Source organism: Bicyclus anynana, chromosome 14 (genome assembly GCF_947172395.1).
Source record: "Bicyclus anynana chromosome 14, ilBicAnyn1.1, whole genome shotgun sequence".
NCBI classification, from domain to species: Eukaryota; Metazoa; Arthropoda; class Insecta; order Lepidoptera; family Nymphalidae; genus Bicyclus; species Bicyclus anynana.
In genome coordinates, this window is record NC_069096.1 from 8468530 (window position 1) to 8493412 (window position 24883).

The 24883-nt window shown below is 37.0% G+C and overlaps 1 protein-coding gene across 4 annotated transcripts in view; it reads right to left on the minus strand.

The window, feature by feature from the left end:
- Positions 1 to 24883, minus strand: part of LOC112053343 (uncharacterized) — a 177828-nt gene that overhangs the window by 16537 nt on the left and 136408 nt on the right. For 3 of the 4 annotated variants that reach the window (XR_008251418.1, XM_052885310.1, XM_052885308.1), the window contains exon 2: positions 22920 to 22955. The exons of the other annotated variant lie outside the window; for it this stretch is intronic. The gene's annotated coding sequence lies outside the window, so the exon portion shown is untranslated. The remainder of the gene's footprint in view (positions 1 to 22919; positions 22956 to 24883) is intronic. 4 annotated transcript variants of the gene reach the window in all.

Consider the following 24883-nt stretch of genomic DNA (forward strand, 5'->3'; position numbering starts at 1 on the left):
ATGAAACCACTCGCCTGAATGGGTTGCCTGCGCAATGGATATTAATCTTTATGTTGTCACCATTTGACTAACTCATACAAGAATGACGACGTCTTAAATATGCAAAATTTAATGTGTATTATATAATACACATTAAATGCAACGACTTCGGTACAGACACTATACTTATAGTACGAGATCCGGCATAAGAAATGTATACCCTCATCTGTCATTTAATTGGGATGTGAAATAAATGATAGGAAATATTTACATTGACATATTGTACAAAGGTTGCCTAGTCAAATTGCGGCCAGATAGTAGATTATTAAAGGACTCAAAAGGTGATTACAAATATAAGAAAACTAATGTCGAACAAAGGTTATTTTATATAATTCACAACACTTGTCAGGACAACTTAATTAACAAATCAAACTGTAACCAATGTAAGACCCTAGAATGGCAGAGAATGACCTTGAGTGAAGCCACGTACTCGTGAACGATGTGTGTAGGGTTAAAGGTACCTTTGACTGATATCAAACACTCCCCTTTTTCACTCAAGTCACTCTCCCCGCCTATCCCAAGTATTCTTTATGGGTATAAAGAATACTTGGGATAGGTTGGTAATTACACAACAAGAGATTTAAATCATAACCTTTGTTCGACATTAGTTTTCTTATATTTGTAAACACCTTTTGAGTCCTATAATAAGATTTTTTTTTATTTATTTTATCTCCTTCGCTCGTTGGTTAGTTAAAAAAATACTACAATAATTAATAGAGTAGGTATACCCAAAATAATTGAAAAAGTAAAGGTTGCCTGCTTTTACACTTCAACTTTGGGGTTCTCAGATATTAACAGTTAAAAAACGAAATGAAAGCGTATTTTATGCTTATTTTAACTGTATTAGGTTGCCTTTGATCTAGATCATAGTTAACTAGATTTTGTATAAAAAATGTGTTTGGCCTAATTTAACTAGGCGACCTATTTGCAATGTGTTACTTTAAACATTGTCTATCATTTATTGCTTATCACTACTGAATAACAGATGAGGGTATATATTTCTTATGCCGGATCTTAGACTACAAGTGCTTATTTTAAAGATCATTATACCATTAACAGATATTTAAAAAAAATTGTTTAACTGTTTACTTGTCCGGGCTAATCTCTGGAACGTTTGAACCAATTTTATATAAACTTATATTACAAGAAAGAAGAGGTGATTGTGCAGCATTAAAAGGGTACTTTTGTCTCGTAATTGCTGAAGATAGATAAAAATAATAATAAAAATTATACCAAATTCACGTGGACAAAATCGCAAGCATCAAGCAACTATATACAACCAAAGCAATATAAAACCACATGCATTGCAATGTGGAATAATTATCCTTTTCATCATCATCATCATTAGCAAACCATTTTTCAGCTCTCTGTTGAACACGAGTCTCCACTCAGAATGGGAGGGGTTAGGTTAGTCCATCACGCTGGGTCAATGCGGACTGGTAGACTTCACACACGTAGAGCATTAAGTAAATTCTCAGGTATTCAGGTTTCTTAACGCTGTATTTCCTTCACCGTTTGAGGCACGTGATATTTAATTTCTGAAATAAATAAAAAGTTGGAGGTGTATGCCCCAAACCGGATTCGAATAAACACCTCAGAAGTCGTATCCACTGGGCTATCATGACTCTCAGTATCCCTTTACTCAGTCAAAACTAAGAAAAAAGTAATTTGAATAGAAAATGAATGTTGAACATTCTATACAAACTAAAATTACTACAATATCAATTCAGCCAGCGTATGTTAGACGTAATGAAATTATGGCCCCCAAAGGGATTTTCCCCAAAGGGCTGCAAAGTTGCCGCGAAATCAGGTCAGCTTTGTCATTTCTTGTAAAGGTACAGGCGACTTATGACGAATAGGAATTTGTTACACACCCTCGTCTGAAATTACGCTAGGGTGGAGTCCCTTAATGTTTTACATATTAAAATGAACTGGGCCCAGTTGAGATAAATTATTTTCGTCCTAATTAATTTATTAATAGTACGTTGACTTGTTATAAATGATTATAATATCCGAATTATAATCTCTATAGTAAATGATACTTTAACTAGAAAGCGCTGTTCTTCTCATAAATTAGACTGACGACATCAAGCGAGTCGCAGAGATTTACTGGGTGCAGGCGGCTCAGGATTGTGGTGTTCGGAGGTTCCTACAAAAAGCTCATATCCTGCAGTGGTCGTCCATCTGCTGATATGATGATGATAATATAATGATGGTGAAATGTAAATATCTGCAGTCGAAGTCTGCCAATCCGCATTTGACCATCGTGGTGGACTAAGGACTAATCCCTCTCATACTGAGAGGACTGGAGCTCAACAGTTTTTTTATCCTTTACAAGTTAGCCCTTGACTATAATCTCACATGATGGTGAGTGATGATGCAATCTAAGATAGAAGCGGGCTAACTTGTTAGGAAGAGGATGAAAGTCCACACTCCTTTCGGTTTCTACACGGCATCGTATCGGAATGCTACATCGCTTCGCGGTACGTCTTTGCCGGTAGGGTAACTAGCCACGGCCGAAGCCTCCCACTAGTCAAAATTTCATTTTCTGTTTTTTTATTAACAATTACGATATGTCGTATAAAAAGTAATAAAGTATTATCTGTGATTAAATTAAAATCGATTTACTTTTAAAGGAATCTAATTGACTTACAAATTCTGGCGTTACGTCGCTTTAATTTTATTGACATTTATAATTACACCTTAATTACAAGCCGAAAATAGAGAAACTTAATTTAAACTTCAGTGAACTTTTTGCATCGTTTCCGTTTCAGGGAAATTGTTGGAAATCTTGGCTGATTGACTAATTACAAATTTGTATTTCCAACTTTTAATTAAAATCAATTTTATTTTACGATTTCGTGTAAGCTTTTAGTATTGGTAGAATTTACTATCAACACTAAAAGCTTTCACGAAATCTAAATAGGTTGCTAACTATTACCCTCATATGAAGGCTCAGAATCACTCAGCGTGCGATGGCAGAAGCTACAAGAATGTCCGGAGTATCTCTACGTGATCGAAACAAAAATTTTAAAAAAAATGAGGATGCCGAAGTATATACATATAAGCATACAATACATACATAGGTCAACGATCCCCAAGGAGCTGAAATGGCGACCTCACACCGGAAAGCGCAGTATTGACGGCCTCCGTGGCGCAGTGGTATGCGCGGTGGATTTACAAGACGGAGGTCCTGGGTTCGATCCCCGGCTGGGCCGATTGAGGTTTTCTTAATTGGTCTACGTCTGGATGGTGGGAGGCTTCGGCCGTGGCTAGTTACCACCCTACCGGCAAAGACATACCGCCAAGCGATGTCGTGTAGAAACCGATAGGGATGTGGATTGTCTTCCTACTCCTAACAAGTTAGTCCGCTACCATCTTAGATTACATCATCACTTACCATCATATGAGATTGTGGTCAAGGGCTAGCTTGTAAAGAATAAAAAAAAAAAAAATTGGTTGACACCTAACAAGGTGGATCGATGACATCAAGCGGGTAACGAGGAGCCACTTAATGCAAGACCTACGGTGTTTGGAAGTCCTTTCAAGAGATCTATATAATATTTTTTAATAAATACAAGATAACTTAGTCTTTTGTTACTCTTTACAAGTTCGCCCTTGTTAATCTCACCTGATGGTAAGCGAGGATGCTATTTAAGATGGAAGCGTATAACTAGTTAGGAGGATAAAAATCCACATCCCTTTCGATGTCTACACGACATCGTAGTAAAACGCTTGGCGGTACGGCTTTGCCGGTAGGGTGGTAACTAAACACAGCCTTCCAGCCAGACCTGGACCAATTAAGAAAACCTCAATCGATCGGGATCGACACCAGTACCTCCGTCTTGTAAATCCGTACCAGTGCGCCACGGAGGCCGTCAAAATCTACGTTTACAATGTTTAGAAGTCGTCGTTATCAACCCATATTCGGCCCACTGCTGTGCTCGAGTCTCCTCTCAGAACGAGAGGGTTTAGGCCAATAGTCCACCACGCTGACCCAGTGGATATGACCTCTGCCTCCGATTCCGGAGGGTAGTGGGTTCGAATCCGATCTGGGGCATGCACCTCCAACTTTTCAGTTGTGTGCATTTTAAGAAATTAAATATCACGTGCCTCAAACGGTGAAGGAAAACATCGTAAAACCTGCATACCAAAGAATTTTCTTAGTTTTCTGCGTGTGTGAAGTCTGCCATCCCGCATTATTAGAAGTACGTTGGTAAAAAAGCTAATTGAAATAACCTACACAAAATCTCAAGCCCCTAAAGTGGAACACAAACTTATCTAACCCTCAGTCGAGCCGCTCCATTACCGTAACATGCCGCAACCCGCTGCAAGTCACCAAATTAATGATCTTGGTTAGTTTTTCTTCAAATAGGTACTCGTTCCTGTTCATTAAGCTAGAGTTAGTGAAATGAATTTGCGGTTTATTTCGGAGACATGTTTTATCCGACCATTAATTAAATGGTGCTTACACTATTTTAAAGGTCGTAATTTTTTAAAAATACTTGCAAAATGATGTTTTGAAAAGATGAAAGGTATTATAATCCGGACAGCATTGACTGAAATAAAAGCACAAGCTTTAATGCGAAGGACTGTTTTAGGACATGTTTCTAGTAATCAGTTCTATGTTTTTAACCTTCGACGCAAAATGAGGAGTGTTATAAGTTTGACGTCGATGTCTGTCTGTGGCATCGTACCACTCAAAGTTTAGATTTCAATGCAGTTTTTTTTATTTGAAAGCCCGTTTCTTTGCGGTATTTCTTAGCTATTTTTAGCTTATATCGGTCCAGCAGGGTAAGAGCACAGTAGATATATTACAAGCAGTATAATAACTCGGCGATATTTTTGAAATAAATACCTACAGCCGCGCGCTCCGTAAACATGTGATAGGGCCATGTCTCCAGCATTTTAATTACATTTGCCAACTTTGTGTTTCCATTTAGTTATGTGATTGTAAATATACTTTTTTTTAAATAAACAAATAAAATACTTTGTAAATTGTAGTAAAATAGGAAGTAATCAATAAAATGCGTGTTGTTTTTTGATTGGTAGATTTAAATAAGGCTGATACTAATCAATGATCTTGAAGGACCTTCATATATTTATTTTGGTGATGCCATCTATCTATTACCACCACACTAGGTGACCAAATAATAAAAAATCGGTCAAGTGCGTGTCGGGCCACGCGCAGTGTAGGGTTCAGTAGATTATGTTAGCACTTTAACCCCTTATGTAATGTACAAAAATACCGATAACGATACCCCCACACTATAGAATAGACGATAAAAAATTGACCCTGACTTGGCATGTAGGGAAGGAACTACAAAAAACAAATTGAGATTGACCGGGTTCGCTAGTAGTTTAATAAAAAAATCTGGATAGGTATATTGATATCAGCTGGCTCTTTACTTTTTTTATTCAAATACATTAAAGTATGAGCAACACAATAATGTTGTTAAATTCAAACAACTTCTTTACGTAACTTCTTTATTACCTTAAAATACAGGTATACAAAACATACATGTCATAAGATTTTAATCTATGTATTACATAATAATCAAAGAAAACAACCTAAATGAAGAAGTTAATAAATAATTATTTAATAATATTATATTAACGTTTACGTCATTTACCTATTTACACAATTTTATCATTTAAGCATTTATTTATATATATATTTATTAAATTATGCCTTTAGAATACAAAATATTAATCAAACTTTATAAAAATAATAACTTTTTTCCTAGTCGTCATAATTAAAAAATCCAATACACTGCGTTCGTCACCGCGGCACAGTCGCAACGGTCTTCACCCCACGATCACCCCACGTACGAGCTGCGTAGGTATAGCTCGCGTTTCGACCTTTAGTATGAAGTCCAACTACTGCTTGTAATATATCTACTGTGGTAAGAGTGTTAGCGCTTCTCCAAAATAATGTAAGGCACTTTAACTTAATAAATTTTATTTTAATTTTTTATTTTAGGGTGTTATAATTTGATGTCGATGTCGGTCTGTGTTTGTGTCTGTTTGTGTTTGGCTAATATCGGTGCAGCAGTGTAAGAATATCAGCTTTTTTCGAAAACGAAGGAAACGAAATTGATCATTAAATAAAATTTATAATTAAATTTCAATATTGCTAAACTGAGCCGTGGTAGTCCAGTGGATATGACCTCTGCCTCCGATTCCGGAGGGTGTGCGTTCGAATCTGGTCCAGGGCATGAACCTCCAACTTTTCAGTTGTATGCATTTTAAGAAAATTAAATATCACGTGTTTCAAACGGTGAAGGAAAAACATCGAGAGGAAACCTGCATACCAGAGAATTTTCTTGATTCTCTGTGTATGTGAAGTCTGCCAATCCGCATTGGGCCAGCGTGGTGGACTATTGGCCTAATCCCTCTCATTCTGAGAGGAGACTCGAGCAGCAGCAGTGAGCCGAATATTGGTTGATAATTATGATGATGATTGCTAAACTTCAATATATGCATCTGTATAAGGTTTATGAAAAACCAGTGAACTAAAATGTTTGCCTAAATCTCGTTCCAGCCAATTTATCACAGTAGCATGCCAGTTAACTATCGCAAGTCACTGTACTAATGATCGCAGTTAGATTTTGGTTAACAATACCTTTCAGTTACCGTTAAATTACAAAGGTAGGTATGGTACACCTATACCGTTTATCGTCCTTGAAAATAATCTATACTAATATTATAAAGCCAAAGAGTTTGTTTGAACGCGCTAATCTCAGAAACTACTGGTCCGGTTTGAAAAAATATTTCAATCTTAGATAGGCCATTTATCGAGGAAGGATATAGGTTATAAATTATCACCGTATTCCTAAGGGAACGGGAACCACGCGGGTGAAACCGCGCGGCATCAGCTAGTAATAACATAAAACGTAATATACCTACGAGTAATTTGTCTAAGCGAGTAAAATTACTATAAAGGTTGTCTAGAACAGCTGTTTTATTCAATTACAGCTTTAGTTGCGGTTATTACTAATGGGAGTGGGAAGCGGGTGCATCAATCATGTTCTCATCCACTTTGTGTCAACATGAAATTTTGATACTAGCATGATTGATTGCCGTTTGCGTAGAGAAAACTTTAGGGAGTTAGTTCACTAAATGTAGCTACCTAGTTTCACAAAGACAGTTTAAAGCATTGATTATTTTATACTATAGAGATTTTACGTGCCTACACAATCACCGCAAAAAGTTATCCGAATTTAGCGACTCTTATATTATTATAAAAGAGTTTCTTTCTTTGTTTAACGCCTTGTCGTCCTAACCAATTGTCATGTAATTTAGCATACACATTTTTAAGGAAACAAAAATATAGATATTTACGAGATATTTATGAAGATAAAATCCAGAAAAAGGAGGACATTAAAATCATTTCATGATATTTCATAATTTTCATTTTCATTTCATACATTTTCACACATTTCATTTCATAGATGATCATCCAGCAATACAAGGATTAGGAAATTCACGTTAGGAAGAAAAGAGCTAGCAACAGCTAATTTAAGATAAAATTGAAGTGCTGATTGTTTGTGGTCAGTCACCATATTTGTATCACCCTTTGACAGATATCCTATAGGTCTACTGCAAGGAGTGCCAAATACCAATGTGCCGCCAATATACCAATTTCAATCAGCTGCTACCTTTATGAATGGGTTCGTTAGAGGTTCTCGTACTCTGTCTTTCCGGTGTGTTGCTATTCCAGCAGATTACGATCCCAATGTTTATGGGCTCTTGCACTATGTGCCCTGCTCATTGCCACTTTAGCTTCGCGACTTTATGAGTCTAACTTAATCTTTGCAGTAACCAACATGCATATTTATATTTTTAGCAGAAGCTTCAAAAGTGGATTTAAAAAATAAGAAAACCAATACTGAACAAGGGTTATGATTCACAATATTTGTCAGGACAACTTAAATAACAAATCAAACTGTAACCAAAACAAACCCTAGAATGGAAGAGAATACCTTGAGCAATCCCAAAGGCTTGTGACTCCGGATGCAGGTTTAAGGGATCCCTTAGCCAACACTCACCATTTAATCCTCAAATCACTCAATCCCTATTCCAAGTAACTCATGTAGGACGACACAACAAGAGTTCTGGACGCCACGTGAATACTGAAGCCGACTGCCGACCGTCCGCGAGCGCCTTTAATCGCCAGTCGTTTCCGCCCGATCGCTACCCTCTCTAACTCCCTACTCTTTACAGAAACAAAACGCGCCACCTGGCGTCGGTACGAACCAACACGAGATTGAGCGACGTCATATCTGTCTCAGACTACTATTTCCTACAATATAAAATACAAGGATGAGCGTATAATTAAATGCAATCGATATAACAGTAAAGACAATTATTAACATATAAATGTACCATTTATAAACTGTAGACTTTGCTTTAGTGGTGTAAAAATAAAAAGGCACACTCAGCATTCCCGGCGGCTAAGGCGACGACAGAAAACGAAGAAATAACGCTCCATCCTCGAGCTGAAATACTTAAGACAGAACGGTTCAAGAACGACTCATTGTTTGTGTTTTATATAGATATATAATGTTACAATTGTTCTGTGAATATAAAATATTGTGTCTAGACTTGTGCGTCTTCATAAACAAAAGGTGCATTTGAATATTTGTAGCGTTTAGGAGATCGATGCATTTACCCTACTATCTGCTGCTTTTGAGTAGTATATTACAAACTCTTTCTTGTTGACTTCTGCCAATTTTATCAATTTTTTTTATTCTTTACAAGTTAGCCCTTGACTACAATCCCACCTGATGGTAAGTGATGATGCAGTCTAAGATGGAAGCGGGCTAACTTTTTAGGAGGAGGATGAAAATCCACACTCCTTTCGGTTTCTACACGGCATCGTACCGGAACGCTAAATCGCTTGGCGGTACGTTTTTGCCGGTAGGGTGGTAACTAGCCACGGCCGAAGCCTCCCACCAGCAAAAAATAAATATTACAAATAAATATTAAAAAGTAGCATATTACAACCTGTTTCTTGTTGACTTCTGCCTATTTTTCCGATTTCAGTGAGAGGGAACCAGAACACAATCTTAAGGCTTTCCTAAAGCTCCTAAAAGATAAAATAAGATCAATTGTATAGTTAAAGATTTTATTTATACTGCTACGTTGGACCCAGGTTTGGAAACTAAGATGGATTCGAAACTTTAGTCGTTATGTACAATATTGAATTATTATTTTTTCTAACAAACTTACTTTTTTCCAAGAAACTTATATTTTCCAAGAAGCTTTACTGCAATACCTATCAGTTTATAAAGGTATCATATATCAGTTAGAAAAGTACCTACGGCTACAGCTGTTCATAGCCGAGTACCTACTGTCAGCACCAGCAAGCGATATCTTGTCGCGACACTACTGATTTTTCTATGTATTTCTATGAAACACCTTCTAGACAATGTGTGAGAAGGTACCTTATAGCAGTATGTACGAGTAGAAACCAGAACTGACACTGCTGTCAATGTAGTCGGCTACGAACTCGTACCTTAACCATTTGACTCCTAAATGGACGACTGGTCGCCCATCGTATCTGATATGTGACATGTAAAAAAATATAACTACCACTAAGGGCAATAGGCGAGCACAGAATCATGCTCCGCGCGATAGAGGAATATAAAGATTTTTTAACTGACTCACAACGGTAGATTAAAACCGCATTCCCTGACTGTCGGCTTCTTGAACGCAGACGGGCTCACCGATAAAATACTCGCGGGCATCGAATGGTGAAATAACTCTTAAGGTACGATTCCGACAAGTAAATTCAATAAATGATATCTGCAGTATTCTCCCCTGAGATTAGCAGCTCGCTTGGTCGTAACGGTCGTAGGATGTTCGATATTACCCAGTAAATATAACAAAACGAGGCGACCGCAGACCGCAAGAATAGCGCCTGTCCAGAAAAATGAACCTCTCATGAAATTTAATGTGAAAATATCTTGAAAGCACGCCAAAACCACGCCTGAATTATTTATGTAGCACTATTTTAATGGCGTACTCCTTCGTTCATTACAGTAAAAGTGTTTCTTAATTTTGTATGCTAACTCAGTATTCCAAACGACTGTCGTGTGCGGCCATTAAAATGAAGTATGAAGCATGACTCGGGATGTTTTGCGAGGAAAAATGGGCATGCGAAAATACGAGAGCCTCGTTGGGTGTGCTCATTTTATTTGGCAAAACTTTCCGCTAAAAAGTTCGAGTGCTTAACATCAGACTGATTGGATCCGATTTTCGGAGCAATGAGGCGAATGAAGTTCGATTAGATGAAGGATTTATTATAAAAAAGCTTGATTGAAATCTGATGAGTTTTTCTCCGGACGTAACCAACTGATAGTTTGTTGGAACGGGGTGTTTTTCCTGCAATTTAATCTTCACAAAATGTTTCCGAAAGATCGGTTTGTAATTTAAAATGAAATAAGTTAATACAAACAAGTTTCAGCTTTGGCATAGTAGGTATTGTTCAAAGTACAGTGGACTTCCATCGGAATCGCGATGAAAATTCATCATCATCATTATCAACCCATATTCAATAACACTACTGAGCTTGAGTCTCCTCTCAGAATGAGAAAGGTTAGGCCAATAGTCCACCACGCTGGCCCAATGCGGATTGGCAGACTTCACACGCACAGAGAATTGAGAAAATTCTCTGGTACGCAGCTTTCACGGTGTTTTTCCTTCACCATTTATGACACGTAATATTTCATTTCTTAAAATGCACACAACTGAAAAGTTGGAGGTGTAGCCCTGGGCCGGATACGATCCCACACCCTCCGGAATCGGAGGCAGAGGTCATATCCACTGGGCTATCACGGCTTCGATGAAAATTAGCTAAGCTAAATATTCGTTGGTTCAAAGCGGATCTTGTGCCTAACAACAAACAATTTTGTATTTTCAGCTAACATCATTATTCCAGCCTTCAATAATATGATTCAGGATAATATAGTGTTGTGATAATTTTAGACAGCACTCAATGTGGGTTGTAACAATGCCTGGCGCGTTGCGTAGGCAAATTCGAGATCGATATGTGTAAATCAATCGCCTACGCCGCGGATGCGCGCGAGGCGTTATAAATATAAACAATAAACATATCAACACTTTGTCTTTTGCAATAAAATGAGTTTGCGTATTTCTGTGCAGACATGATCTTTTTTTACAGAAAATAAATTAAGTAACGATTGGTAAAAGCGATGACAAATTGAACACCATAGCAAAAACGCTCATGATTATCACCAAGGTTATATGATATAGCTGGATGCTGGCGGCTCGAGATCGTTGTGTTTGGAGGTCATACAAGAGGCCTATGTCCAGAAGTGGACGTCTATCGGCTGATAAGGAAGGTATATTCAATCGTCAGAATCGTCCATCTATATCATATACCTATATGATATAGATGGATTGCGTGGAAAATTTGTAAAAAAATATTGTTAACAAACAAGATTCTCCTATTGTACGATAAGTTTGCGATAGGAAAAGGTACGGTACGAGTACAATAGACCTATGAGTATTGATCTTAGAGAAACAGTAGAGCTATTAGCCTGGTCTACAGTAATATAATAAAGAGGGAAGGTTTGTTTGTATAAGCGAAAGGCTCCGAAACTTCTTAGTCGATTCTAAAAATTGTTTCCATTGAAATTTCAATATTTTTTTTTCTTTCATATGGTAATTGATAATAATAGCCATGATAGTATTAGCCATTACCTGAAATAAAGACAATTATTGGAATTTCAAGCACTCGTGTGTGTTTAAGTATCTTCACACTGAAGACCTATCTGTCTGTAAGGTTAAAACAAAAGGTAGTATGCCGTCCATTATAGACGTGCATGAAGCACGGCGCTGATTTTCAGCTGAGACACATGGTGACGTCACAGCTAAAGGAAATAATAAATTGGCTATATTTTATTATTTTATTCCCACGGGAACGGGAACTACGCGGGTGAAACTGCAGCGTTCCACTGGCTACTAATAAATTTTAATATGTACATGTACACCACAGATAAAGCCTCCAAAGCGTTCAGTTGCTAATAAACAAATCTAAAATTACCTCCATTCATTTGAGGAAAAACGGAAAACAATGATTACGAAATACAACCATTCTATTCAAGGAAGCTGCTCATTTCGCGAAGATAACGGTTTCATTCAAAATAAACACCCACCTAATAAATTCGGTTGGAGGAAATATCGCCAAGTCAATGGCAAACAGTGGGACGAAAATGTTATGTAAACATAAGGAATATCTGCTCCCTGGGCCGAGTCCTCCTACTGAATAAATAACGCCACAGTGAAAGCAAACTCAAACAAAAGTAAATTTATTCACCAAATAGGACGATTAATACACGATCTCGGGAGCCCTACTATCAATTTCATGGAGAATTACTATTTCAATTATGAACTGCAAAAGTTATTCGTTCTGATTGAATATACTCAGATTAAAGTTTTTTTTTTTTAAGAATATTTCTTTTTTTAAATATGACCAATATTCACATTCCTCTCCAATTAGACGGGCAGGACTGTGTTAGCCTATAGCCTATAGCCTCAATAGCGCAACGGTAAGAGCGGTCGGGGATCGTACGACCACCCCTCGGTGATGAGTCCGACCGCTCTTACCGTTGCGCTATTGAGGCTATTTATAATAATATAATGTTTATAAAGGCTGAGTGAGGTCACTTCTATCATTCAGATCATACTAATAATATTTGGTACTGGCTTAACGAGTAGATCATTGTTACTCTATCTTTAATTGGACCTAAAAATACGTAAAAACGGGTTTTATATAGTATATACTATTATGAACTTTTTCTATTTATAGTCTACAGAATATCGTTTAATTCTACTGTTAAAAATACTTTTTATTATCTTCAAGGACATTATTTGCACCATTCCAAATTATAATCACAGTGATTAAATTTATCAATTAAAAAAATCAAACTAAGTAACTCATTTCATTTAAACATTATAAATTACATTTCCTATAACCATTATTATCAGCCTATTAAAACGACCCACCAGGGCCAGACCGCCCAAGACTAGAGATGACGGCAGCTTAGGCCCACCAGGTTGTTCTAATGTAGGTTAGCGGGCTTAGAGTGAAACGACCAATCAAATGTTAAAGAATGTACCGACGCCAAAAAGTGCGCGATATGTCCAAGAGTCAGACGAGACGCCCTTAGAGAGTTTTTCTACATCTCGAGTCTTCGGACTCATCAGGCGATGCTTCTATGCGCGCGCCCACAACCGCCGGTGACTTCGCTGCGGTTCTATATTACTTTACCTACACAAGCAAAGAAAAATAAGAAAAAAAGTGCACTCCGGGGCACCACTAAGGTTTTGTAACACCACTTTTAATTCCGCGCCGCGATTATTTACTAAAATTTATTAGAAGTTAAAAAAACTCAGTAAGTAGCTTGTCCCAGGACTTCAACCTGAATTTCGTCATACGAAGTCACACAGGCTAACCTTTGGACCAATGATGCATATTACCTTACTGCTATGTATCTAAAGGCAAACCAGAATACATATGCGGTCGTGCACCTTGCCGATTAGCAAACAAGGCTCAACGTTTGCTTTATACATAATACAAAGTCCGTATCAAGATGCTACGCAGATCAAGCCTGCACTCTGCATAGTGCACATTGTACCTACTATATTATTTAGTTACGTGTCAAATTGTAGAATCTGTCTAGTGACTGTGGTGAAATATACATGGTCATTAGTTGCAAATACTCGTAGTTTTAGTAAAGGATTTAGGATTTTCTCTTCTTCCTTTTCTTTCCATATTTTATTTATTTGAAGTTTATACTTTTAAAAATATGTTCACATCAGAAGTGGGATAGTATTGTTGTCTTCTTGATTGTTATCTTAGATAGATAGATATACTTTATTTGCACACCACAAAGACAAATACAAGTGAAATAAAAACAAATTAAAAAGAGATCAGCATACAAAAGGCGGCCTTATCGCTAAGTAGCGATTTCTTTCAGGCAACCTTCGGTTTAGGAAAACTTAAGAACATCAGCAGGTGGCGTAAAACAAAAATAACCATAGTATTAGTAATACACACATACAAATAATTTACATCCTACTGCTTTTATGATGACTGTATCAACAACAGGGAGCAACCGTTTGGTCGCTTTCTCTCAACTTTGCTCAGAACTATGCGTTTGGGAAGGCGGCGGACAATATGACCAAAATAACATAAAATTGTTCCAAAAATTCTTTACTAATAATAGATACCAAACAGAGGTTTTGTTATTATTTTGCAAAAATACAAAAATATCTGAAAGAAAGAAAGAAAGAAAGAAAGAAAAGATCTTTATTTTTAAGTAATGCCACATATCACATTAAATCTAAATTATAACATATTATGGCTTAACTGTCCACTCAAACAGTAGAACACTAAAGAATGCCCTGTAATATGTGGCATAACCTAGAAAAAGGCCAAAACTCAGCATTTTGCATACTTTCAATAAAAAAAGTATCTAATATAATGAGCATTGAATATTTGTTGAAAGAAGATCCATATAAGGATCCGCTACTATTTGAAGTCTTGTTTTATTGAAACCGATCATTTTGTAAACATTTTGTGAGAAAATCAAATTCCACGCTTCAGCTAGTATTTTAATAATCATAAAATGAAAAAATCCACAGTCACAAAATGAAAGTAGTTACCTTTCATTTTGTGTAAGTGTATATATACCCTTACACTTATATACCTTATATTATATGTAATAATATACCCTTACACTTCACGCAATGAAGTGTAAGGGTATATTATTACTATAATAACGGTTTTTTTTTAATTTTAGTGTGGCAGTATTTCTAACAAATGTAGGGCAAAAGTTTCAAATGGGCGAGAGAATATTAGTCGCTTTTGTGGTTTCAATGTACCTTTTGTTTCGATTTTCAGCTTCAAAGGGGATGTATCGATGGTCCATCATGCACCGTGTGTATTGACAGTGGAACGTACAAAGGGAACATATTTTTTACTTCCCACGCTAAAACATTGACTGGTCTCGTGATGTATGAAAGCTACCTTCCGTGTAGTATCGGTTTTTGAAACATAGATTCAATGTTTATTTAAAGTCAAAACTAATTAAAATTGTACGAGTAGGTCAGAATTGACAATAAAATGTTCCCATTTGATAGTTGGTAAATAGTAATTAAATTATGTTCTTCATATCTCTGTACTCCGTTACGGCATATTTCGAAGCGATTTGGAATGGAAATAGAATTTACTCTGGATTAACACATAGGCTACTTTTTATTACGAAAGAATCCATGGTTTCTAGAAATTTGCGAAAACTGATGATTGAATGTGTGTTACTCTTGCACGCCTCGACTACTGAACCGAATTAGCTGAAATTTGGTATTGAGCTATATTATAGCATGGATTAACAAATAGGCTACTTTTATCCCGGAAAAATCCATGGTTCCCGAGGGATTTGTGGAAAACTAAATTCCACGCGGACGTCCGCTAGTGAATAATAACTACATTCTTTGTGACCTATGTCCAGGCATAAAATTGATTATGGGTGCCAGAGGTATAGTGCGCAGAGTTACTGTCATAAAGGGAAGCCGGCATCAAAACGGAAATTGAAGTTCCGTGGCTCAGAGCACCGCGCAGACCGGAAACTACGCCATTACAGACTTATGGGCACTGAATTATGGAAATTTAAGAATATGATCATAATGTCATGATACCAAACTGATTGGATACCTGTAGGAGTTTAGAGAACTCAGGTTGTGAATGAATTAATCTATTATTTCTGTTTAATTCTTTTAAAATAAGCCAGTATTTAAAAACTGAAATAATGTTTTCAGTTCTAATATACTGATTTATAAGTAGCTATATTAATATAGTGATCAGTATTATGAACCGTGTTAGCCCAGTGGATATGACCTCTGCCTCCGATTTTGGAGGGTTGTTTTTTTTCACACTTTTCGGTTGTGTGCATTTTAAGAAATTAAATATCACGTGTCCCAAACGGTGAAGGAAAAAATCGTGAGGAAACCTGCATACCGGAGAATTTTCTGAAGTCTCTGCGTGTGTGAAGTCTGCCAATTCGCATTGGGCCAGCGTGGTAGACTATGGGCCTAACCCCTCTCATTCTGAGAAGAGACTCGAGCTTAGCAGTCAGCCGAGTATGGGTTGATAACGAATAAGTATATTTATCTAATGTGTAAAAACTTGTACCTAATTCGCTATTTAAAGTAGTAATGTGTTGTTTTACTTATTTCTGTTATTAGCTTATGATAAAAATTTTAATAAAAAAAATTCAACCGACTTCCAACTCAAAAATTAACCTAAACTAAAAAGCAAAAAATAACATCTTACCTATGTGCTACCTTCTGATCAATTTGAAGGCGGTGCCAAGCCAGTGATGTTTTAATTCAAGCCGTTTAAGTTACAAAATTTCTGTGGTTCTTTCAGAAACGGCTTTAATTAAAACATGACACTGAATTGGCACCGCCTTCAAATTGATCAGAAGGTAGCACATAGGTAAGATGTTATTTTTTGCTTTTTAGTTTAGGTTAATTTTTGAGTTGGAAGTCGGTTGAATTTTTTTTATTAAAATTTTTATTTTTTTATTTTTAGTGTTAGCACACCTACTGAGTGTAACCAAAACTGATACTAATAACCTTCGAGAAGTTCTCTTCATTGTCCTTCGTCTTCAATACCAGACCCTTAATTCAGTCACAATCCTTCTAGGTGGAAAGTTCTCATCAATACAAATTTATCAAGTCCAAACACAAGGTAGCTACTGTGAACCGTCGAGGAGTTCTCTTCACTGTCCCTCGTCTTCATCTCCAGACCTTTAATACAGTCGCAATCCATCTAGGTGGAAAGTTCTCATCAATACAAATTTATCAAGTCCAAACACAAGGTAGCTACTGTGAACCGTCGAGGAGTTCTCTTCACTGTCCCTCGTCTTCATCATCAGACCCTTAATACAGTCACAATCCATCTAGGTGGTAAGTTCTCATCAATACAAATTTATCAAGTCCAAACACAAGGTAGCTACTGTGAACCGTCTTAGGAGTTCTCTTCACTGTCCCTCGTCTTCATCACCAGACCCTTAATACAGTCACATCCCATATAGGTGGAAAGTACTCATCAATACAAATTAATCAAGCCCAAACAAAAGGTGACTGCTGTAAATCCTTGACGAGTTCCATTGTCTGTGTTTCGGCTCCATCATCAGACCAACTCAAAACCTTCGTAAAGTTGTAGTGGTTTAAAATACCTTATGGAAACACTAACAAACGTACTAGCCGTCTCTACAACTTTCGAAAGTTCCCCTCAATTTCTCCAGGATGCCATCATCAGATCCTGATATGAAAAAAATGAGACCACCCTGGAAGTAAACCCTACAAAACAAAAAAGAATTTTCAAAATCGGTCCATAATTGACGGAATTATCGCTGGACATACATAAAAAAAAAAAAAAAAAAAAAACATACATACAGCCGAACGTAGAACCTCCTCCTTTTTGGAAGTCGGTTAAAAAGTATACTTAATTTGAAAAAAAGGTTCAACTTTATTTTCATCTCAAAAACCGTCCTAAGACGTAATCTTTAAGATATTAACTTAAGTGCATTGCAGTGGTTTATGTTTTAAATCCTCTTACAACCAATGGTGTCCTATTCCTTCTTATACGCTATCAACTTTACTAAGGATTATGTTTATAATGTAACATTTGTTACATAAAAACTTAAGAAAAGCTCCTTATCATATAAAAGTATTTCGTAAATGTTTTTTATTGAAAAAAAGCTCATTGACCATGCATGTTATTTAACCAGTAAAAGGTTAAACTTGTTTTCTCACAAAATTCTATATTATAAGACTCAAAAGATGATTACAAATATAAGAAAACTAATGTCGAACAAAGGTTATGATTCACAACACTTGTCAGGACAACTTAATTAACAAATCAAACTGTAACCAAAATGAGACCCTAGAATGGCAGAGAATGACCTTGAGTGGAGTCACGTACTTGCGAACGATGTGTGTAGGGTTAAAGGCGCCTTTTACTGATATCAAACACTCCCCTTTTCCACTCAAGTCACTCTCCCCACCTATTCCAAGTAACCCATAAAGAATTACACAACAATAGATGTGGACGGTTCGAACGCCACGAGCACATTGAAGCCAACACCCAACACGAGATCGTGCGACGTCATATCCGTCTCAGACTACTATTTCCAACACTAAACGGCGATAACATCTAATTGACTATTTTTATTCAAGCTAATAAAATAATTGAAAGCAGACCTCGCAGAAGGAAAAAAAACAGTATTTCAAAGCCATACACAGGACCTAAGGCAATGATTATTCTATATACTATAGATATATTACGTGGCCACGAAATCATCTTGAAAAATTATCAGAAGTTAGCAACTCCACTAAGCTCATACTGCATGTATGAACTTTGTTTTTACTTACGTTATATTTTTATAGTTCTTAAACTTCCAAAACACACAACTCAAGATTGTAGACAATATTTAGATAATATGTGTTTAACTGAGTTTATTTGTTTAATAAGCGACTAAATGAGATTAAGACAATTATGCACACTTGTCTGCCTCAGTTTTAATGCGCTAGTGCCTTATCTCTAATAGAAAATATCATTGATCTAAGGCCATGTACAGTGTACTTACGGAACCAACAATTCTCCTAACTTCCATAGGGTAGGTACAATGTCTTAAAATACGATCAAGGAGGAGTAATAGTCCAAACACTAAAGTAACACACGATTATTTCCACGAAACCGTAATGTTAGCAGAACTCCAAGTATTACGCCCCTATTAAAACGGGGTGTTGGCCTCAATGTTTATTTATCAGCTACTGTAGCCCGTTCCAATGAAAACCTACGACCTTTACTTTGTTTGCTTTTAATACAATAACAAACGATTTCTGATTGAAACAAACTCAATTTATGTGTTAAAGTTCTCAGACGAGGGTAGGAGTAAATAATTTTTTTTGTGAAGTTCTGTTATGTTGATGTTGTTATATTTAGGCCGCTAGTAAACGTTATGCCACAGTCTAAACAATATCCGTTATAGTTATACGGTAAATTAGTTGGAAACGTGGGTCTTCATGTGCGTAAATTACAAGTCATGGCTAGGGCTGTCACTAATAATATAAATAACTTATTGATACTTTTTGACGTGACAACGTCTTATAATTCGATCGAGCCTGCACACCCGAAAAAAGATGACGACAAGAAATAAAATATATCCTGGTGTATGAAGAATATAACAGTATTTTATGCTGATTGGCAGCTGGCCCAATGCGGATTAGCAGACTTCACACACGCAGAGAATTATGAAAATTCTCTGGTATGCAGGTTTCCTCACGATGTTTTCCTTCAACGTTTGAGACACGTGATATTTAAATTCTTAAAATATACGTAACTGAAAATTTGGAGGTGCATGCTCCAGGCCGTATTCGAACCCACACCCTTCGGAATCGGAGGCAGAGGTCATATCCACTGGGCTATCACGGCTCTCAGGTCTACTAACTTCTACGTTATTTACATATTATTTGAAATAACCAGAGAACCTCAAAGTATGATAATATTACAGTAATTTAAATGAATGAAATGGAGAGCTGTAAGGCTAGATCTGCAGATTTTATTTGCTCTTAGCCTTTACTCTATTTTCTTTGAAGAGGCATGTTTAAAATGTACCTTTTACATTTTAACATTCCTCTAGTATTGTTTTTTTTGTCTGTACTCAAACTTGATCTTGTATTTATTTTTAAAACTAGTTGACGCCCACGACTTTGTCCGCCCTTAGACCTCTTTAATCTAGAGCTCTTTTAGTAGTATCGCTGTAAAAATGGAGTAACTTCTCCTTTTTCATAACATTTCCCTTCACTTCTCTGCTCCTATTTATCGTACCATGATGAAAAGTATACTATAACCTGCCCAGGAGTATGAAGAATAATTGTACCAAGTTTTGCTAAAATCCGTCGAGTAGTTTTTGCTTCTATACCGAAGATACAAACAGACAGACAAAAATTTTACTGATTGCATTTTTGGCATCAGTATCGATTACTAATAGCCTGGTAATTATTTTAGAATTATATTTCATGTACAGAATTGACCTTTCTACAGATTTATTATATGTACAGATAACGTCAATCTATACTAATATTGTAAAGTTTAAGAGCTGTTTGTTTGTTTGTTTGTTTGATTGAACGCGCTAATCTCAGGAACTACTGGTCCGATTTGAAAAATTCTTTCAGTGTTAGATACTCTATATATCGAGAAAGGCTATATATTTTCCCGTATTCCTACGGCAACGGGGACTACGCGGGTGAAACCGCGCGGCATCAGCTAGTTTTATATAATAAACTAGCAAACGCCCCGCGGTATCCTGCGTTGCCTATGATACTCATAAACAACGTGGCTTTCTATTAGCAACAAAACTTTTAAAAATTGATTTAGTAGATCCTGAGTTTATCAATTTTTTGATTAAACTCAGGATCTACTAAATCAATTAGTATTAGTATATATTAGTATAGTTGTTAGTTAACGTTACCCCAGCCACGGTTGGTTAGGCAGGACAGATTTAGGGCGAACTTAAAGGGCTTCCTGACTTCCCGTTAAACCGGCGTAATGCCTCTTATAGGTTAATGGATTATAGATTTTTTCTTTGGTTGGTTTCAGTGTTGTTTTTTTTTTGTTTACGTCAATCGAGGTCAGTCTACTGTTATGGCGAAAAAGCAGATACATTTTATATTTTAAATGCGAAAGTTTTGGATGGATTTGTTATTCAATCACTCCAAAACGGATTTTTGAAACCGAGAAACGTTTAGTTATGGAAAGCAGCTAGGGTACTTGATATATATATTATAGACCTATTTCTACGGGACCGAGATTTTGGTTGGTGGGAGGCTTAGGCCGAGGCTAGTTACCAACCTACCGGCAAAGACGTACCGCCAAGCGATTTAGCTTTCCGGTACGATGACGTGTAGAAATCGGAATGGCTGTGGATTTTCATTCTAAACCTAACAAGTTAGCGCGGTTCCATCTTAGATTACATCATCACTTACCATCAGGTGAAATTATAGTCAAGGGCAACTCCGCTTGAAGCAAGGTACTTTCTTTGAGATCGTAGGTAGAAAAAAATAACATACAAGAGAGCACTGTATTGTGCTATATTCGATATTTTATTAATATAGTTAAAGTCATCAGATTTTTTATTAGTCATAATTAATCATTAATTAGTTGTTTTCAATAGGCAAATAGTTCTAATTACTTGCTTTATGGTTTAATGTCTTACTAACAGTGGAATTCATAAACGTTGCAGGGGCATCCCCAGGACATTATTCACTTGCTGAGTGTCGAATTTTCATACGCATAGTGTTTAAATTCAACACTCAGCGGGTAAAGGATCTCCTGGAGGTGCCCCCACAACATCTATGAATTTCATTGTAAGGCAATTCACTTCATTTTATTGGTCAAAAATATTTATCATCAGTTTGAGCAGACTGAAGCCGAAAGACGTAAGTGATTTAGGTATAAAGAAAGAGGATTATCCCGTAATCCCGCGTGGCGATGTCGGGGCACGTTTGTGACTCGGAGCCAACATTAAACCCACATTAGCTCTCCATCGATTACCATTTGCGACATTTTATCTAACTCGAATCATCTTCTAGTTACGGTTAAAGTTAAACAATATTTTTTTTTATTCTTGACAAGTTAGCCCTTCACTGCAATCTCACCTGATGGTAAGTGATGATGCAGTCTAAGATGGAAGAGGGCTAACTTGAAAGAGGAGGAGGATGAAAATCCACACTACTTTCGGTTTCTACACGACATCGTACCGGAACGCTAAATCGCTTAGCGGTACTAAGGTACGTCTTTGCCGGTAGGGTGGTAACTAGCCACGGCTGAAGCCTCCCACCAGCCAGACCTGGACCAATTAAGAAAATCTCAATCGATCCAGCTGGGGATCGAACCCAGGACCTCCGTTTTGTAAATTCACCGCGCATACCACTGCGCCACGGAGGCCGTCATATAGTTTAATGGTTATAGTTTTATATAATGGATACATAAAAATCATTGGCAAGTAATACACAAACTGTTATATAATTATTATCAATTAATTCAATTTTATTGTCCCAAAACATTATCATCTATTTGAGCTTACTAAACTTTGAGTTAAACCCACATTAGCTCTCCATCGATTACCAATAATTGGCAACATTTTACTTAACTCGAGTCATCTTCTCATTGTCGTGGTTACTGTTAAACAAAACCTGCCTTGTCTATATTATCTAAGGATTATTATTAAAACCATGAGAGTAACATACTATTTAAAAGTATATTATATCCCAATATATTATATATTGTGTAGCCGTGATAGCCCAGTGGATACGATCTCTGCCTCCGATTCCTGAGGGTGTGGGTTCGAATCCGGTCCGGGGCATGCACCTCCAACTGCTCAGTTGTGTGCATTTTAAGAAATTAAATATCACGTGTCTCTAACGATGAAGGAAAAACATCGTGAGGAAACCTGCATACCAAAGAATTTTCGTAATTCTCTGCGTATGTGAAGTCTGCTAATCCGCATTGGGCCAGCGTGGTGGACTATTGGCCTAACCCCTCTCATTCTGAGAGGAGACTCGAGCTCAGCAGTGAGCCGATTATGGGTTGATCAAATCAATACCTATGGGGATGACCACTAGTTCTACTAGTACATAAATATTTATTAAGATCGGAGTTTTATAGTATTTGTTGATCTACGTCACCAATGCCGTGGGCAAAATGAATTACATTGACCCGATATCATGCTGCCGAGGGCAAGCGGTAGAAAGAAAAACAAAAAAAAAGACAAAGTTACCTTATGACATGTTTAAGCCGCCGCGAGTGTTGTCAACTGAAACAAAAACAGAGCGTTACAATCATGACTCGGGCATCGGTCGAACTGACCAATTGTCAGATAATAGCCGCACCCACATACGGGTGTATTGACTCACAATAAATGTCACATATTTCTTAATAGAGCCGCACTCGTACCTAACGCTCGGTCAATTGAAGTGACCGTTAAGACAGGTTTATGTCAATCGAATCACCTGCTGCGAGCTATCGTCATTGTTGGAGTGTTGGTCTTTATAAGCAATTTCCTGCAATCAATTTGTGCATTTATGTGCACGTAGTACATGATTGAGCATCAGTCCTCTTGAGATTATACGAATGTACTGTATAAATAAGCTCGAGTGGGGCGGTTGTTTTCATAGCACTCTTTGTGGAGATATTATTAAGCATTTTGTTATTTGTTAGTAGCGACTAACGGACACTGCTAATAACTGCTTCGTAAATGAAATATTAACATACTTAAGGTGCGAATAAACCCAAAATTTGTATATTACATACATTACATAAACATAGGGCACAATGAATTTAAGAAATTAAATATCACGTGTCTCAAACGGTTAAGAAAAAACATAGTTAGGAAACCTGCATACCAGAGAATTTTCGATAGCCGATGGACATTCACTGCTAGGCAAAGGCCTCATATAAGATCTTGCAAACACCACAGTCTTGGTGGAGGTACAACAGGGGGCCGCTTTATGTATGCGATTCCCTGTTATTCGCCTTGATGTTACTGGTCCACTTAACGAATGACTTTGTCCTCGTAAAAGTTGACTATCATATTATCAGCTATGTTATTTAATCACTACGTTACTGTTTAAGTAGTTTACAGTTTCTCACCTTGAAAAAGATATGTTTAAATATTACATTGAAATTGGATCACAACGTATGTGACCCAGATAAATTTCCGATTCGGTTCAGCTACATTAATTACTCATATCTGCCAAGTTGCTAATAGTAAAGAGCCCGAGATGCTAAATTTGCAGTTACTAAAGCGTCATGGGGACCAATTGCATTTGGTAGATTAAATGATTGGATTAATAAATGGATATATACTTTTTTCGATTTTAACGGTGGAAAAAAAAAACTACAGACTTTAAGAACAATTTTTATTACTTTGGCTTAATGAAATCGTCAGAAAACATGAGCGATTATTCAGGAGATTATTTCACTCATAATAAGTAAAAAATTAACCGCGCTCGTGGTCCGATAACAGAAATATAAGGGTTTTATTTTGTAACTTTGGAACCCTCCCATTCCATTACGTTACGCTAAAATCTTTTCTATCAACTCACCTACCTTATCTTAATCTGACGTGCTGGTTGAATATTTCCGAAGTTAGTTCTTTTTTTGGTGCCCTAAATGTACCCACCAATATTATGGGCTCATACTTGGTGGAGGTACTCAACAACGTGCAAGGTATAGTCCCTTATGTTTATCTGCCGCGCTCGAGTAACTGCAAAAATCCCCTCTTCGGCTCCCCTACTATAAGGCTTCGACTAAGAAGTTAATGCATGCACGAGAAGGTATTTTGTGGGTAATAATAATTATAACTGTTCCTGTCAGGAGTAACAAATTACATTTACAAAAACAAACGTACTACTTCCTACATGCTTGTTGCTATAATTGTGAGATTTACATAATACAGGTGTTTTTAGTTCATAGTATTCAGTCAAAATCGTCATCATCAACCCATATTCGGCTCACTGCTGAGCTCGAGTCTCCTTTCAGACAGAGAGGGGTAAGGCCAATAGTCCACCACGCTGGCCCAATGCGGATTGGCAGACTTCACACACGCAGAGAATTGAGATAATTCTCTGGTATGCAGGTTTCCTCACGATGTTTTCCTTCACCGTTTGAAACACGTGTTATATAATTTCTTAAAATGCACAACAACTGACAAGTTGGAGGTGCATGCCCCGGACCGGATTC